The sequence below is a fragment of the Xyrauchen texanus genome, chromosome 50, assembly GCF_025860055.1.
Source record: "Xyrauchen texanus isolate HMW12.3.18 chromosome 50, RBS_HiC_50CHRs, whole genome shotgun sequence".
Taxonomy (NCBI): Eukaryota; Metazoa; Chordata; class Actinopteri; order Cypriniformes; family Catostomidae; genus Xyrauchen; species Xyrauchen texanus.
In genome coordinates this window covers 21,853,396-21,870,417 of record NC_068325.1, presented here as the reverse complement: position 1 = coordinate 21,870,417, position 17,022 = coordinate 21,853,396, and the positions used below count along the sequence as shown (strand labels likewise).

The following is a 17,022-nucleotide window of genomic DNA, read 5'->3' as shown; positions in this document are numbered from 1 at the left end:
CCAAAATCATGTCTTTACCCCCTCAAGGTCAGATTTGGCATTCAGGGCCTGGCATAGTAATGGTATCATTTGTGTTAAGGACCTATACAAGGATGGCATATTTGCATCCTTCACAGAGCTCTCTTCTCTTCACAACTTGCCAAAATCGCACCTTTTCCGCTTTTTTCAGATTAGAGATTTTGTTAAGAAAACATTTCCCCACTTTCCAAACCGCCCCCCCGAAACCCTGACGGACTCCCTCTTGGCGACAGATCCCAATCGTAGAAAATGCATTTCTGTATTGTACGAGTCACTAGGATCAACCTCTGCAGACCCTGGTGGCCTTTCAAAAGCCGCGTGGGAGGGCGAATTGTACATGGCTTTCACGGACGAACAATGGGGTCATGCTCAGGCTATGGTTCATTCTTCTTCTATATGCACCCGTCATGGTCTAATCCAGTGTAAGATCCTTCATAGAGTTCATTACACAAATGCAAAATTGTCTAAAATATACCCTATTGTCCGAGACACCTGTAGCAGGTGTAACCAGTCCCCTGCCAATCATACGCATATGTTCTGGTCCTGCCCTAAGCTGACAACTTTTTGGATGAACGTTTCTGACACCTTGAGTAGAGCCTACAGACACAATATTCCTCCCAGCCCTTTATCAGCCATTTTTGGCATTTCCCCAGACACTGACCTCCCTGTTGCATTGGAGCGGGCCCTGGCATTTACATCATTGCTAGCTCGAAGGCTGATTCTGCTCAACTGGAAGCTTCCCCGCCCCCCCACACATGATCGTTGCATTAAAGAAGTGCTTGACAATCTGAGGTTGGAGAAGCTCAGATCCTCTTTGAAAGGGGCTACCTCAACATTTATGGACATGTGGAACCCTTTCCTGGGGCTGGTTGACTCTCTCAACCTGTCCCCTGATTTGGAGGTTTGAGTCCCTATATTTAATTTTTAACTTTTCACTGACCTAATTATCTTAGTATTATTATTATTTATTTATTATTGTATGTGTATATATGTGTATGTATGTGTATATATATATATATATATATATATATATATATATATATATATATATATATATAATTTTTATTTTATTTAATTTTTTTGTGCGTGTGTTTCTACTGGTAAATGTTTGTTGGTATGCATGGGTCTGTGTGTCTGTCCTCGTTTAGTGGCCTGTGTTGGGTTAGTTCACGGTGGGGGTGGGGTCTGGATCGGGTACAGGTGTCATTTAGATCCCACTTTGTAATGTTTATTGTTAACTATATACATTTGTCACCTGGTGTTAAAAGAAAATGAAAAATGTACTCAATAAAAAAAGTTGGAAAAAAATAAAAATAAATAAACGGACACGATAATGACAAAATAACAAACAGGTGCGGACAATAACACCGAGGCGGCAGTGAAGAGGATCGGGAATGAAGGGAAGTGTAGTTTATCACACACGGACAGTGAGACTCAGGGTGGACAACAGGGAAAACGTGACATGGAACGGGATCGGTGAGGGGTGAAACGGAAAACACGGAGAAGACAACAAGGAAACGTGACAAGTGAGACAGAGAACACAGGGCAGACAACAAGGGATCGTAACAAAAGCCTTACATGTGATAGAGTGGAAAAAGTTTTGCAGAAAAAAACAACTTTAAGAAACACAAAATAATTAATACAGGAGTAAAGCCTGGATTAAGTAATGCCTTAGATAAAATAGTAGAAATTGAGAAGATTTTAATTCTTCTATGATAATAGTGCAACATCTTTAAAAATGTTAGCATTTAAATTTAAAAAACAATTTGGATATCTAGGAAATATAAATCTCATCAGTATTTATTTGTGCATTCTATATGTCTGTACTTTTTTATTGTTCTGTTACCCCACCCACTCCCAAAAAAAAAACATCTACCCAAAATATAGTTAAACTGGTTTAATCAATCCTAAAAGTTTCATATTTATTTAAAAATAAATTATAATACAGTGTTTTTACAATAAAATCAGAGGAACCCCATACAGACTGATAAATCATCTACACTGTCACTCTGGAGAAAAGCCAATAAAACTGAGACATTTTAATGTGATATGAGACTTGAGGAAACATCTGGAAGGAGAAACCATTTGTGTGTTCTGTGGAAAGTGTTTTACACGGCTGGACAGTTTGAAAGTGCACCAGAAAATACACACTGATGAGAAGGATCATGTGTGCTTTGAGTGTGGGAATAACTTTATCACAGCAGCTATTTGTATCCGCATATTAAGATGTTTGATCAACACAGTGTACTGTCGCTTTAAGAGGCGCGTTCTCTCCTCTCGGATTAGGCGGGAAGAAAAAGAAAATAAAGGAGGAGTTTTCCCTCAAATCTCTCAGAGTGGATCATGTTTTCTCTTTTGTCAACAGGGTTCTGTTGTTCTTTCATGGATTACTGATTTATCTGGATTTCATCTTCAACATTTGACCGGATCCTGGACTGTGACGTTCTTAGTAGATCATCTGAATTTAATAACAGGTTTGTACATTTGTAATCTGTTCGTTCCCGTCGCTGCTGCAGTTAAAGGAAAAAACCCACAATTACTTTCCAAAAGAGGAAAAAGTTAGAGAGCGATACATTCTAACATTCAAATGAAAGATGCCAAATAGTGATATTTTTGTTCATAAACGATTCAGTATTTCTATTTCACTGACATCTCTCCCATTTGAAGTCAATGAGCTCTAGTTTGAAGCGTGAGAATACTTTGGTGGATTTTCTTGCCTGTAAAGACTGACGATAGCACGAGCCAATAGCATTCTTGTGTGGGCTGTAAATAAGTACATCATTGGTTTGACCAAGGGATGTTAATGATGAACAAATGACCGATTATTCATCGTAAATGGATTCATCTTATTGATCGTTGATTATTAAATGAAGCCCAAATCCGTTCAGTAATCATGCCAGCATATGGAGATAAGACGGTTTATACAGTCATCCACCGCTAGAGGGCGCACTACACTTCCGCTTGCGCACTGCACGTGACGTTCTGTCCAAAACACAAAAGTGTTTCCGGAACTTTCTTGCTTGTAAAGATGAAGCGGGATCAATGTAACGACAGAACGTTTCTCTATAAATGAACATTATGTTTACGGCATACAGCATGATAGTGTTTTAAAGTACAGCATGACAACAAGCAGTGTTGATCCGCCGGTTAATATCTACAATGTGAGAGCTTTAATAAACCCGAATATGCGTGTATATCTTCTAATAAGTTATTATTAACTGTAATACATTAACAGTACATTTAAACTCACATACTCACATTTTAAGTGTATGATATTTAATCAGTGGGCTACATGCACATAATTTAGTGTCTGACAGGTAGGACAGTCGAACATCAAACTTTGTATAAATAAGCTTTGATTGAAGAGAAATATGCCTCCTTGTTTTGTTTACTTTCAGTCTGTACTTCAGTTACAGTTTATAATTATCTTTGTTAATGATTAATCAATTGTTATTCATTAACTTTAACGATTGTCAATTAAGGATTTTTTTATTAGTGGTGCTTGCAAAGCATCACTATTGTAATCTCACATACTTATTAGTGGTGCTTGCAAAGCATCACTATTGTAATCTCACATACTTATTAGTGGTGCTTGCAAAGCATCACTATTGTAATCTCACATACTTATTATTTTTATTTTTATTTTTATTTTTATTTTTATATCTCTTAACAAAACTTCGGCACCTAACTCGTCCCGCACCGTTTGGCGTAGACCCACGAATGAGGTGTCAAATCGAACGGCCTATTGAGGACACGTGTGCTATGACTTTTATAAGCGATCGGGGGTCCGGTATTTGCCCCAGGGGCAAAAAAGCGGCCGAAAAATCCCATAGACTTAACATTGAGACAAACTTTGACGCGTCACAGCTCCAAGCGAGGATTTCGTAGAAACGTGTCATTTGCCACATTTGAAGAGGCTGGCAGCCTCTGTAAGAGCATACCTCAATATGGGGTAAAAGTTGCACCCCTGGGGGCAGGAGCTGCCCAAAAATGCCCCAATTGACTTATAATGGTGTAGGACGGCCCATGAAATGAAAAGGCATAGGGATTTGTATTGAACATAGCTCTGGATCACAGTGTCATAGAGACGAGGGGGTGGGCTCATTTTACTCTGACGACCAATCAGTCTCTCAGGATCATTGTGAAGCTATCAAGCCACGCCCTAGCAACCATTAAGAGCACCTTAGCAACAAGTCCCATAGACTTCTATTGAAACAGATCAAAGGGATATCTCCGGATAGAAGTGTCATAGAAACACAAGGGTGGTCTCGTTTGACTCGGGACAGCAAACAGCCAATCATGCATCAAATCAACACTTCCTAGCCCCTCCCTAGCAACCATTGTCGAGCACCTTAACAACCAAAATCCATAGAGGGATATCTTCCATTCTGAATGTCACAGAGGCATGGGAGTTGGTTTATATCATTCATACTGACAAGCAGCCTTTGGAGATTCATGATTGGCAGCTGCCAAGCCACTCCCTAGCAACTAAACAGAGTACCCTAGCAACCGTTTAGCAGTAACTATATCTCTGCACCAGAAAATCAGAGAGACTTCTGGGTTGATTTATTTCAATCAGGATGGCAAGGACACTTGATTAGTATCACTATGGTAACTGCCTAGCAACCAGATGGGGTTACCCTAGCAACCGAGTAACAAATCACATATCTCTGCATCACAAAAACGTAGAGACTTCCGGGTTGACTTATTTCAATCAGGATGGAAAGGAGACTTCATTAGTATCACTATGGTAACTGCCTAGCAACCAGATGGGCTTACCCTAGCAACCGAGTAACAAATCACATATCTCTGCATCACAAAAACATACAGACTTCCGGTTTGACTTATTTCAATCAGGATGGCAAGGACACTTGATTAGTATCAATATGGTAACTGCCTAGCAACCACATGGGGTTACCCTAGCAACCTACTAACAAATCACATATTTCTGCACCAGAACATTATACAGACTTCTGGGTTGATTTATTTATGACCACAATTTCTGTTCTTTTCAAGCAGGCTATTTGACGAGTTTTGCCACGGCAAGCACCACTCACATTTTCTTCAGGAAATGTACCTATCTAGTTATACTTTGTATTTTTATTTTTATTATATCTCTTAACAAAACTTCGGCACCTAACTCGTCCCGCACCGTTTGGCGTAGACCCACGAATGAGGTATCAAATCGAACGGCCTATTGAGGACACGTGTGCTATGACTTTTATAAGCGATCGGAGTACGGTATTTGCCCCAGGGGCAAAAAAGCGGCCGAAAAATCCCATAGACTTAACATTGAGACAAACTTTGACGCGTCACAGCTCCAAGCGAGGATTTCAGTAGAAACGTGTGATTTGCCACATTTGAAGAGGCTGGCAGGCTCTGTAAGAGCATACCTCAATATGGGGTAAAAGTTGCAGCCCTGGGGGCAGGAGCTGCCCAAAAATGCCCCAATTGACTTATAATGGTGTAGGACGGCCCATGAAATGAAAAGGCATAGGGATTTGTATTGAACATAGCTCTGGATCACAGTGTCATAGAGACGAGGGGTGGGCTCATTTTACTCAGACAACCAATCAGTCTCTCTGGATCATTGTGAAGCTATCAAGCCACGCCCTAGCAACCATTAAGAGCACCTTAGCAACAAGTCCCATAGACTTCTATTGAAAAAGATCAAAGGGATATCTCCGGATAGAAGTGTCATAGAAACACAAGGGTGGTCTCGTTTGACTCGGGACAGCAAACAGCCAATCATGCATCACTTCAACACTTCCTAGCCCCTCCCTAGCAACCATTGTCGAGCACCTTAACAACCAAAATCCATAGAGGGATATCTTCCATTCTGAATGTCACAGAGGCATGGGAGTTGGTTTATATCATTCATACTGACAAGCAGCCTTTGGAGATTCATGATTGGCAGCTGCCAAGCCACTCCCTAGCAACTACACAGAGTACCCTAGCAACCGTTTAGCGGTAACTATATCTCTGCACCAGAAAATCAGAGAGACTTCTGGGTTGATTTCTTTCAATCAGGATGGCAAGGAGACTTGATAAGTATCACTATGTTAACTGCCTAGCAACCAGATGGGGTTACCCTAGCAACCGAGTAACAAATCACATATCTCTGCATCAGAAAAACGTAGAGACTTCCGGGTTGACTTATTTCAATCAGGATGGCAAGGACACTTCATTAGTATCACTATGGTAACTGCCTAGCAACCAGATGGGCTTAGCCTAGCAACCGAGTAACAAATCACATATCTCTGCATCACAAAAACATAGAGACTTCCGGGTTGATTTATTTTAATCAGGATGGCAAGGAGACTTCATTAGTATCACTATGGTAACTGCCTAGCAACCAGATGGAGTTACCCTAGCAACCGAGCAACAAATCACATATCTCTGCACCAGAACACACTACAGACTTCCGGGTTGACTTATTTCACTCAGGATGGAAAGGACCCATGTATTGTATTACCTTGGTAACTGCATAGCAACCACACGGGCTTACCCTAGCAACCGAGTAACAAATCACATATCTCTGCATCACAAAAACATAGAGACTTCCGGGTTGACTTACTTCAATCAGGATGGCAAGGAGACTTCATTAGTATCACTATGGTAACTGCCTAGCAACCAGATGGGCTTACCCTAGCAACCGAGTAACAAATCACATATCTCTGCATCAGAAAAACGTAGAGACTTCCGGGTTGACTTATTTCAATAAGGATGGCAAGGACACTTGATTAGTATCACTATGGTATCTGCCTAGCAACCAGATGGGGTTACCCTAGCAACCGAGTAAAAAATCACATATCTCTGCATCACAAAAACATAGAGACTTCCGGGTTGACTTATTTCAATCAGGATGGCAAGGAGACTTCATTAGTATCACTATGGTAACTGCCTAGCAACCAGATGGGCTTACCCTAGCAACCGAGTAACAAATCACATATCTCTGCATCAGAAAAACGTAGAGACTTCCGGGTTGACTTATTTCAATAAGGATGGCAAGGACACTTGATTAGTATCACTATGGTATCTGCCTAGCAACCAGATGGGGTTACCCTAGCAACCGAGTAAAAAATCACATATCTCTGCATCACAAAAACATAGAGACTTCCGGGTTGATTTATTTTAATCAGGATGGCCAGGAGACTTGATTAGTATCACTATGGTAACTGCCTAGCAACCAGATGGAGTTACCCTAGCAACCGAGCAACATATCACATATCTCTGCACCAGAACACACTACAGACTCCGGGTTGACTTATTTCACTCAGGATGGAAAGGAGCCATGTATTGTATTACCTTGGTAACTGCATAGCAACCACACGGGCTTACCCTAGCAACCGAGTAACAAATCACATATTTCTGCACCAGAAAATCGTACAGACTTCTGGGTTGATTTATTTATGACCATAATTTTTGTTCTTTTCCAGTTACAACATGCTGTTTGACGAGTTTTGCCACGGCAAGCACCACTCACATTTTCTTCAGGAAATGTACCTATCTAGTTTTTATTTGCAATCCTAATTTGACCCACTGAACAAATACATCCTTCACTGAAACAGTCAGTCGCTCATTTGATTTGAACAAACTAAATATACTGATACACACGATCACAAACTAAATGAATCAGCCATTAAACAGGAAGCTCTGCTGCAACTGCATGGATGATTTTTCTGATTGGTTATAAAGAGCATTTTATACAGTATATGTTTTATTATATAATGTACATGCGCTAAAACAATAATCCACAGATAAATGCTGTGAATATTCCCATCAGTCTACAAGAAAAGATCTGCATCCAAACAAACCGAACAACTAAAATCAGTAATGATGGAGTTTGTGAAAGAGGAGAGTGAGATCATGAGTGATCCAGAAGTCTGCAGTTAAAGCACATCTTGTTCGTTTCATTTCAAATCCATTGTGGTGGTGTATAGAGCCAAAAAGATTAGAATTGTGTTGATGTCCCAATATTTATGGACCTGACTGTAGATTTGATGTTAAAATAAAAGGATTTACCTTTAGCACATCAACAGTAGTATGAAAGTAGATACTTGAATCTGTTGCTTCACTTTTCTGTATGCATGATTGTCTCCATTTGAATGTAATTTTGGTGATTTCATGTGTTCATTGTAGACAAGATGGAAGTGAAGGAGGAAAGTCAAGAGCTGGAAATACTTTCACAGACTGAAAACAAGTTCACACAGAAAAATACTGACAGAGCAGAAGACAAAAAGTCTTTCAACTGCAGTCAGTGTGGAAAGAGTTTTGCTGAAAAAAGAGCACTTGAAGGACACATGAGAATCCACACTGGACTGAAACCGTACTCATGTGATCAGTGTGGAAAGAGTTTTGCACAAAAAGGAAACTTTACATATCACATGAGTATTCATACTGGAGAGAAGCAGCATACATGTGATCAGTGTGGAAAGAGTTTTGCACAAAAAGGAGACCTTACACGTCACATGAGAATTCATACTGGAGAGAAACCATACCCATGTGATCAGTGTGGAAAGAGTTTCATAAGTGCAGGACACCTCAAGGAACATATGAAAATCCACACTGGAGACAAACCGTACTCATGTGATCAGTGTGGAAAGAATTTTTCACGAAACAGAAACCTTACATATCACATGAGAATTCATACTGGAGAGAAGCTGCATACATGTGATCAGTGTGGAAAGAATTTTGCACAAAACAGAACCCTTACATATCACATGAGAGTTCATACTGGAGAGAAACCATACACATGTGATCAGTGTGGTAAGAGTTTTGCACAAAAAGGAAACCTTACATATCACATGAATATTCATACTGGAGAGAAGCAGCATACATGTGATCAGTGTGGAAAGAGTTTTGCACAAAAAGGAGACCTTACACATCACATGAGAAGTCATACTGGAGAGAAACCATACACATGTGATCAGTGTGGAAAGAGTTTCATAAGTGCAGGACACCTCAAGGAACACATGAGAATCCACACTGGAGACAAACCGTACTCATGTGATCAGTGTGGAAAGAGTTATGCACAAAATGGAAACCTTCTGTATCACATGAGAATTCATACTGGAGAGAAACCGTACTCATGTTATAAGTGTAGAAAGAGTTTTGGAAAAAATGGAAGCCTTATACTTCACATGAGAGTTCATACCGGAGAGAAACCGTACACATGTGATCAGTGTGGAAAGAGTTTTACACAAAATGGAAACCTTACACATCACTTGAGAATTCATACTGGAGAGAAACCATACACATGTTATCAGTGTGGAAAGAGTTTTGAACAAAAAGGAAACCTTACACATCACATGAGAAGTCATACTGGAGTGAAACCGTACACATGTGATCAGTGTGGAAAGAGTTTTGAACAAAAAGGAAACCTTACACATCACATGAGAATTCACGCTGAAAAGAAACCGTACACATGTGATCAGTGTGGAAAGAGTTTTGCACGAGCGGACAGTTTGGAACAGCACCAGATCACACAGTGGTGTGAAGGATCATGTGTGTTTTAAGTGTGAAAAGACGTTTATCACAGCTGGCAGTTTGAAAGGTCACCAAAGAATCCACAATGGAGGAAAAACCTTACAAGTGTTCACACTGTGACAAGAGATTCACTCTGCCGTGTAGCATGAAAATACATGAGAATATCCACACTAGAGAGAAACTGTATCACTGCCCTCCATGTGGGAAGATAAATGAGAGAAATTAAATATTCTGCAAAATCTAGTTTTACATTTTGATGTTTTTCAATGCAGTTAATTTGTGAAAATATTGCTAGTCGTAAGTTGTGGGTTGAGGCAATCTGAGCGAAACATGGAGAATTATAGTGCTATGAAATTAGAGCTGTTGGCACTGAAATGGGCAGTCACAGATACGTTGCGTGACTATTTGGTAGGTCATAAGGATAATAACCCTTTGAGCCATCTGAGCTGGCCAGATTTGATTTTGAAATTCATTATAGGTCAGGGCGTCAAAATGTGGGTTCAGATGCGTTGTCATGGCAGACCAAGTTAGTAGCTAAACCTGTATTTGGGGGTAGGTGCTCCTACCTCCAGAGTTTGAAGGAGGAAGTCCTTCGTGTGCTACCTGACGAACATGAGCATCAGGGAGTCAAATGTTCTTTTAAGCTGGTCAGGGCTAGATGTTATTGGCCAGGAATTTTTCAAGATATTGAAACTTATTGTAGACAATGCTTGAGATGTATCGTGGCAAAAGCCCCAGTGCCTAAGCTAGAAACTGAAATGGGTAATTTGTTAGCTAGAAGACCATTTTAAGTAGTAGCTATAGATTTGACTGTTCTAGAGCCTTCTGGTGATTGTAAGGAGAATGTTTTTGTCATGAGTCAGGTTTTTCTTCCCTTTTTGAGTCTCTCACACTCTCGCACGCACACGCACGCAGACACACACCTACACACACACTCTTTCTCTCTTCTGCTTCATTCTGCAGGCTCCTCTCTCTACCCGCACCTGTTAGTCATCGCAATCAGCGCTCGCGCTGATTTGCTTTGACACCTGTTCCTACTTTTCCCTTAAGTGAGCACCCTTTATCTGGTGTCTGTTTTGGTTGATTCTTTGTCGGATTATTGTTGCATGTGACACGTTACGTCTTCTGCGACCTTCATGTCTGTACAATTAAGTGCTTACCCTGTCTTGTCCTGTTTTTCCTGAATCAGTCTTGCTTCGTAGTATTTTCCGTGCCCTGCTGTTGCTGCTGCATGTGAACCTGTTCGGTTCTCTCTCCCTGACGGAGATCTCTTCTCCTGTTCACCTAGTCTGCCCCAAGGGAGTCCTGATCTGCTTACTCATCGTGACAGGAGTCTGCCCTTCTCTTTTAGTTACTTTATCCATTTCTCTGTGCTTTAACGAGAGACTGCCTTTGTTAGAACTTCATTAAAGACTGTTATTCCTGTCATCTCTGCCTTTGGTTTCATAATTTTCACCGTGACAGAATAATCCGACCACACACATGGATCCAGCAGAGGAGATGCCCGTCCGGGCGGCGGTCCAGATCCAGGGTACTATGCTCGGCAGACACGAGGAGGAGTTGGCCGCCGCTCTTCAGGCCGTGAGGAGTCTTACAGCTCAAGTGTCTGATTTGTCTGCTCGTTTACTTCACCAGGAATCCTCCTTATCTCACCACCGACAGCTGCCCCCAGAGCCGCGAATCAACAATCCATCCTGTTATGCTGGTGAGCCTACTGAGTGCAGAGCCTTTCTCATTCAATGTGAGATTGTTTTTTCTCTTCAGCCTCAGACGTATGCGGAGGATCGGGCTCGCGTTGCATATGTTGTCTCTCTCCTCACGGGACGTGCACGCGAGTGGGGAACGTCGGTCTGGGAGGCACAATCTGCACGCTGTAGCAAGTACGGGTCTTTTAAAGATGAGATGATTAAGGTCTTCGATAGATCCGTCATCGGCAGTGAAGCTTCACATCGTCTTGTTGTTCTACGTCAGGGCAGAAGATCTGTGGCCGACTTCGCTATCGAGTTCCGTACACTAGCAGCTACTAGTGAGTGGAATGAGCCAGCACTAATCGCTCGCTTCCTTGAAGGGTTGAATTTAGACCTTAAGGAGGAGATTTACGCACAAGGGTCGCCAACTCAGCTCGATCAGCTCATCGATCTGGCCATTCGCCTGGACAAGTGCTTCGAGCAGAGGCGACGAGTTCGTTCTCCCTTTTCCACATCAGGTGATAGTTTTTCTTCGGCTACTGCTCCCGTTCAGAACCAGCCTGATGTTGAGCCCATGCAGGTTGGGAGCGTGCGCATCTCCTCGGAGGAACGACAGCGGCGAATAATGAACCGTCTCTGTCTCTACTGTGGTACGGCTGGTCACTTTGTTTCATCCTGCAGTTTAAAAGCCAGGGCTCGCCAGTAGACGGAGGAGTACTGGTGAGCGCTTCTGTCATCTCCTCATCACCCAGGTCTCGAACTACGATCTCCGCTGTTATCCGTCGGGCTGGGTTCTCTGCTTCTGGTCTTGTTCTCATCGACTCTGGTGCTGAGGGCAATTTTATCGATGAGAACTGGGCTCGTGAACACAGGATTCCCTTGGTCGATTTGACTGAGACTGCCTCTGTCTTTGCCCTGGATGGCAGAGAACTCACTTCAGTCCGTCGTGTCACCAGTCCGGTTAGTCTCACTGTTTCCGGCAATCATCAAGAGACAATTTCTTTTTATGTTTTTCAGTCTCCCTTTACCCCCATTGTTTTGGGACATCCCTGGCTTTTTCTACATAATCCCCTCATTGACTGGGTTAAGGGGTCTATTCATTCATGGAATTTATCTTGTCATGTTAATTGTCTGGTATCTGCGGTCTCCCCTGTGTCTTCTGTTTCTGTGTTTCAGGAAGAGCCTGAGGATTTGTCTGGAGTCCCGGAGGAGTACCATGATCTGCGGGCGGTTTTCAGTCGCTCCCGGGCGGTTTCTTTACCACCTCACCGTCCGTACGACTGCTCTATCGAACTCCTACCTGACACCATGCCTCCTCGCGGTAGACTGTACTCTCTTTCGGCGCCCGAACGGGAGGCTCTGGAGAAATATCTCACTGAGTCCCTCGACGCGGGGATCATTGTTCCTTCTTCGTCTTCCGCCGGTGCCGGGTTTTTCTTTGTAAAGAAGAAGGATGGGTCTTTGCGTCCTTGTATCGGCTATCGAGGGCTGAACGACATAACAGTCAAGAACCGTTATCCCTTGCCTCGTATGTCATCCGCTTTTGAGATCCTACAGGGCGCCAAGATATTTACTAAGTTAGACTTGCGCAACGCTTACCATTTGGTGCGTATCAAGGAGGGAGACGAGTGGAAGACCGCGTTCAACACTCCTGTCGGGCACTTTGAATATCGGGTTTTACCTTTCGGTCTGGTCAACGCTCCCGCTGTTTTTCAAACCTTAGTAAACGATGTCTTGAGAGACATGCTTAACGTTTTTGTTTTCGTTTACTTGGATGACATCTTAATTTTCTCACCATCTCTCCAGGTACACGTTCGCCGTGTCCTGCAGCGTTTGTAAGAGAATCGCCTTTTTGTTAAAGCTGAGAAATGCGCGTTTCACGCCCGATCGGTTACTTTTCTCTGTTCGGTTGTTTCGGCGGAGGGGATTAGTATGGACCCTGACAAGGTTCGAGCAGTTCTCAATTGGGCTGTCCCTGACTCTCGAGTCTCCCTCCAACGATTTCTGGGGTTTGCTAATTTTTACCGGCGCTTTATTCGAAGCTTTAGCCAGGTTGCCGCCCCCCTTACCGCTCTCACCTCGTCCAAGACCAAGTTTGCTTGGTCAGAGGAGGCTCAGGATGCGTTTGACCGTCTAAAGAGGCTCTTTACCTCCACGCCCATCCTGATCACTCCTGATCCTGAACGTCAGTTTATCGTTGAGGTCGATGCCTCCGACATTGGGGTAGGAGCCGTCTTGTCGCAACGCTCTTCCCAGGATGACAAGGTTCATCCGTGCGTATTTTACTCCCACCGTCTTTCGCCCGCGGAGCGCAACTACGACGTTGGTAACCGAGAACTCCTGGCGATCCATCTGGCGCTTGGTGAGTGGCGACACTGGCTTGAAGGAGCCAGTGTACCATTCATTGTCTGGACGGATCATCGCAATCTGGAGTATATTTGCTCTGCTAGACGTCTTAACGCTCGTCAGGCACGCTGGGCATTATTTTTTGATCGCTTTGACTTTTCTATTTCCTTTAGACCCGGTTCCAAGAACCTCAAACCAGATGCTCTTTCTCGACAGTTCGACTCGTCAGAGGGTGCCTCGACCAATGAGATGGTTTTACCTCAGCGCTGTGTGGTCGGGGCAGCCGTCTGGGGAGTGGAACAAGCGGTTAGGCGTGCTCTTTTGCACACTACGAGACCACCCCGCGCCCCTGAGGGAACTTTGTATGTACCCGAGGCCGTTCGTTCGACGGTCCTCTGCTGGGGGCATTCTTCTAAATTAGTCGCGCACCACAGGGTAAGAGGAAAGCTAGCCGTTATCCGTCAGAGATTTTGGTGGCCCACTCGTGAGCGCGATATTCGGCGTTTTGTTGCTGCTTGTTCCATCTGCGCTCAGACCAAGTCTAGCAACAATCCTCCGGCGGGTCTTCTCAGACCTCTTCCCATTCCTTCGCGTCCCTGGTCTCATATCCCATTGGATTTTGTTACCGGGCTTCCCCTTTCGGCTGGTAATACGGTCATTCTCACCGTCGTGGACCGTTTCTCCAAGGCTGCGCATTTTATTCCGCTCCCTAAGTTACCGTCGGCTCAGGAGACCGCCCAGATTATGGTGGCTCACGTATTCAAGATCCATGGTCTTCCTTCGGACGTTGTGTCTGACAGAGGCCCTCAATTCACCTCTCAGTTCTGGAGGGAATTCTGTCGCCAGATAGGGGCTTCCCCCAGTCTGTCATCGGGATTCCATCCACAGACCAATGGGCAAGCCGAAAGGACCAATCAGATTCTTGGTCACGTGTTGCGTAGTCTCACCTCTCAGAATCCCGTATCATGGTGCGATCAGTTACCCTGGGCCGAATATGCCCATAATTCTCTTCCATCGTCCGCCACTGGGTTATCTCCGTTTGAGGGTTGCCTCGGTTACCAACCGCCTGTTTTCTCTTCGCAGGAACCTCAGGCCTCTGTTCCGTCGGTCGAAGCTTTCATTCAGAGGTGTAGACGTACTTGGAGGAGGGTGAGATCTGCCTTATGTCAAACTAGGGAACGTACACGTCGAGCCGCCAATCGCCGCAGAGTTAGACCTCCCAGATATGTCTGCGGTCAGAAGGTGTGGTTATCCACCCGCAATTTACCCATTCAAGAGACGTCTCGTAAGCTCATGCCCCGTTTTATTGGGCCCTTTACCATTGTAAAGGTCATTAGTCCAGTCGCTGTTAAACTTAGACTGTCCGGTCAGATGCGTCGCATCCATCCGGTCTTTCATGTCTCATACATTAAACCCGTTATTCGTGCGCCCGCCCGCCCCTCTCTTCCCCCTCCTCCCATTGACGAGGGGGCCTCTATCTACAGAGTCCGCAGGCTCCTCGACGTTCATCCTCGGGGGCGTGGTCACCAGTTTTTGGTGGACTGGGAGGGGTATGGTCCTGAGGAGAGACGGTGGATTCCAGCCCGGGACATCCTGGACCGCTCGCTGATCGATGACTTCTACCGGTCCCGCCAGGCTCCTTCCTCGAGCGCCTAGAGGCGCTCGTTGAGGGAGGGGTACTGTCATGAGTCAGGTTTTTTTTCCCTTTTTGAGTCTCTCACACTCTCGCATGCACACGCACGCAGACACACACCTACACACACACTCTTTCTCTCTTCTGCTTCGTTCTGCAGGCTCCTCTCTCTACCCGCACCTGTTAGTCATCGCAATCAGCGCTCGCGCTGATTTGCTTTGACACCTGTTCCTACTTTTCCCTTAAGTGAGCACCCTTTATCTGGTGTCTGTTTTGGTTGATTCTTTGTCGGATTATTGTTGCATGTCACACGTTACGTCGTCTGCGACCTTCATGTCTGTACAATTAAGTGCTTACCCTGTCTTGTCCTGTTTTTCTGAATCAGTCTTGCTTCGTAGTATTTTCCGTGCCCTGCTGTTGCTGCTGCATGTGAACCTGTTCGGTTCTCTCTCCCTGACGGAGACCTCTTCTCCTGTTCACCTAGTCTGCCCCAAGGGAGTCCTGATCTGCTTACTCATCGTGACAGGTGTCTGCCCTTCTCTTTTAGTTACTTTATCCAGTTCTCTGTGCTTTAACGAGAGACTGCCTTTGTTAGAACTTCATTAAAGACTGTTATTCCTGTCATCTCTGCCTTTTGGATTCATCATTTTCACCGTGACAGTTTTAATTTTTACTGGTGTGTACTCAAAATTTGTGGTTGCAGTACCTACCTGGGACCAAAAAGCATTGACGGTGACAATCTCTTGTTAGAGAGTGGATTCACAAGTATGGAGTTCCCCAACTAATTCATTCGGATCACCCACAGGGCAATGGCCAGTGCGAGAGGTTCAATCGAACCCTGCAAAATGTTTTAAGGTATCTTTCACCATCCAAGAAAAAAACAAGGGTAGAATATTTACCAGAAGTAGTTTTTGCTTATAATACAACTGAACATTTGAGCCCTGGCTATAGCCCATATTTTCTGTTTTTTGGGCAATTGCTGAATTTACCAGTTGACATTTTGTTTGGTATAAGCCAGACAGTTGATGAGTGGGTGGTGGGGGGTCAAGAGCGATTTAAAGAGGTTTTAGATTTATCAAAAAGCAAGGGGACAGATGGAGCATGCTGCTGAAGTTAGGAAGAGACAGATTGGTGCACCTTCATTACAGAGTTTTGCACGAGCGTACAGTTTGAAACAGCATCAGATCACACAGTGGTGTGAAGGATCATGTGTGCTTTCAGTGTGAAAAGACTTTTACCACAGCTGGCAGTTTGAAAGAGCACATGACAGTCCACACTGGAGAAAAACCCTACAAGTGTTCAAACTGTGACAAGAGATTTACTCTGTCATCTCACCTGAAAAGACATGAGAAGATCCACACTGAGAAACCGTACCAGTGCCCTCCATATGGGAAGAGTTTCGACCAATCAAGTAATCTACAGAGTCATATGAAGAAGCTTCATCCACAGTTTTCAGGGTGAACACTTGTTCATCGTGTGGATTTAAATCGGGTTTTTGTTCTTGCCAGTATTTCTACTGTATGAATTGTTAAAGTGTAATTTAATGTGTTGTTTCATTTATTCCTTTAATGTGTTGTATAGAGTGTGCTGCTGATTCTACAGGAAATTATGAGAAATGAAATATTCTACAAAATCAGGTTAAAGACAATATAAGAAGAAATAAAATTACAGGTGTTAGTAAAGAAAACACTGCAGTCACAAAATAGTTCACACGACTAATGGCTGTCACTTTGTTTTAAGAGGTAAATATTCATGATTTAAATATTTGTAGTTTAGTTATTAACAGTATGGGAAACATCGTTTGATATAAATTCCTGTTAGCTTTATTTCGTGTGGATTAAATAAAAG

General features: G+C 43.6%; 2 protein-coding genes and 1 pseudogene across 2 annotated transcripts in view; all 3 read left to right on the top strand.

The window, feature by feature from the left end:
* LOC127641369 (zinc finger protein 850-like) overlaps positions 1-17,022 on the top strand; it is a 205,898-nt pseudogene that overhangs the window by 141,809 nt on the left and 47,067 nt on the right.
* LOC127641362 (gastrula zinc finger protein XlCGF57.1-like) overlaps positions 1-17,022 on the top strand; it is a 77,874-nt gene that overhangs the window by 34,600 nt on the left and 26,252 nt on the right. The gene's annotated exons all lie outside the window — the stretch shown is intronic.
* The window catches only part of LOC127641368 (gastrula zinc finger protein XlCGF57.1-like), an 88,101-nt gene continuing 74,109 nt past the window's right edge, over positions 3,031-17,022 (top strand). Inside the window, exon 1 of the mRNA XM_052124339.1 lies at positions 3,031-3,179. The gene's annotated coding sequence lies outside the window, so the exon portion shown is untranslated. The remainder of the gene's footprint in view (positions 3,180-17,022) is intronic.